The sequence below is a fragment of the Pinus tabuliformis genome, chromosome 1_1 (assembly GCF_031772625.1).
Source record: "Pinus tabuliformis cultivar Carrire ecotype Pingquan chromosome 1_1, CPIR1, whole genome shotgun sequence".
In the NCBI taxonomy this organism is placed as follows: Eukaryota; Viridiplantae; Streptophyta; class Pinopsida; order Pinales; family Pinaceae; genus Pinus; species Pinus tabuliformis.
In genome coordinates, this window is record NC_142297.1 from 661109767 (window position 1) to 661112076 (window position 2310).

A 2310-nucleotide genomic window follows, 5' to 3' on the forward strand; every position below is an offset into this window, starting at 1 on the left:
GGAAAAACAAACAGTTATAGAAACTGAGAAAACCATCAAATGTAACTAACAACAGTTAAGAGAAAACTATTTTCAAAATCATTCAAAAGACAACAGAATGTATTGTAATGGGTTCGATTTTGGAAAAAGAGGAAAAAGTAATAGAAATCTCTGCAAACACAGAAGTTTACATTTGAATTCCCATAGCAGTCCATTCACAGTCCTTTAATCTGTGTTACCTAATACAGTGAAAGAAAGTCTTTTTATTTTACAGAGCATATACATTTCTCTATCTACATGAATTTAACAGTCTTATAGACAACCAAACTTCTCAAGTGTCAAAGCAGGAGAACCGACAGAAGTCTGGACAGTCGTTGGAGCTCCAGATAAATCAAAGCAAATAGAGCGAAAGGAAGCCTTAACAAAACACAGTTCCAGATAGCGAAATAGAATGAAACAACATAGGTAATTCTTGAACAACAAAATTATTTACAAAGAGAAACGATATAGTCTCTGTCAATACAAATTACAGCCCATATAAAATTTAAACGTTGTCCAAGTTCAACAAGGTTCACAACGGGAAAACGGGTTGAGAAACCCCAAAATACAAACCCTACAGCCACAAGCATAAACTACGACTGTGCAAGACCGGAGGCCTACAACAACACCATACAGAAGTAAAGACAAAGTTCTCTGAGCCTAAAACCTAGCCAGGCCATCATTGAGCCAGCGACAACAAACCAAATCAAATAGACAGAGTTATCAAGGAGCAACCCTACCGGGTCTTGCCAACACGCACAAGAGTGGTAACCAGGTTCTCCGGAGCTGACTCCACCTGCAAGCACCCACCGAAACAGAGCATGAGAACCACAACAAAGCAGAGCTGAAGAAACGAAAACAACAGAGAGTTCCAGGGTTCGGAGAACTTACCAACAGAGGAGACGGCGTTTCGAGGTCGCAGCCACTGGAGGGTTCTCTACTCACAAGGAGCGGTTGTTTCAGTAACGGAGGAAAAAGTGAGAGTTGATGATAGCTTAGAGCAAGAACTTACCTTGCCATTGGTGGATAGAGCCAAAGCCACGAACCCCCGAGACCACAACCTGCAATCAAAACCGAAGACATAAACCAATAAATCTCAAGAGAAACTGAGCGGAAGAAATAGAGATGAAGGCACTCGTTAATAGTTAGAAAAACGACTTGCAGAGAATGTACAAATAGGTGCTTAAAGCTTCCACAACGAGCACATTTTCCACGGACTGACAGACCTCACCCAACACAGATACAGAGAATCAAACAAGCACAGAACAACAGGCAACCTTACCAACCGGCGGAGCAGAGACTGTGGCCAGGCCAGGGTCGAGCAACAACATCAGTAGCAGCAAAATCATATAGAGAAACCAGCACCGGAGAACAAGAGGAAACCCTCGAGCCACCACAGAGTCAACAAACAAATGACCAAGTGATTAGGGTTGAGAGCATTAACCAAGGCGGGAGGGTGTTTTACGAGGCAGGGACACATGTCCATCACACATCGGCGCAGGTACAAGTAATTAAAGCCAGAACCAAAATATCTACGCGATTATTGTAATCACCAGTTGATTAAGCGTTAATCACAAAATTAATCATTACCAAAACAATCATATTAATCATCATTCCATTTTATATAGTTGTTAAGGGTAAAGAGGGGGCTGGACCCATCATGTTCTATGTTTCCTACATCATCTATAAGGACCCACCTCAAATGACCCTCACAATTGGGTCCACATGAAATATATCCATTAATTTCTAGTGAATTTGAGAACTATTAATTATGTAGTAGTTTTCATGATGCATCACCTCTTGCTTTACCTTATACTCCAAATAACCAAATAAAGGGAGGAAAACTCGAAATTCATTGATAAGGTTAGTACACTAAGGTTTTTCTCAAATATTATAGCCTACTACTTGGAGCTATCACTGCCCATACCTCAACTGAGAGAATTTAAAGTAAAGGAAATTTCCCTATATATCTGACCTATGACCCAATTACGAGTCCTATCGTGAGAGATATTAAATGGTATAATTAGTTGGTATTATCCAGAGCACATCTAATATAGAAGGAAACATATGTAAATGCAGATCAGACATAGGATCCATTGATGTAGAAGGCAACAAATGTAATTGTGAGTTACAACCAGGCAATAAATCTAGAAAGTGATAAACATAGTTGCATGTGAGAAGTAGATGTTTAATGAACGCTAGAATAAAGATTTGACATTAGTTTATGTCAAACTCTGACTAACAATAATTAATTGATATCAAACTTAAAACATTATCAATTAATTGATACTA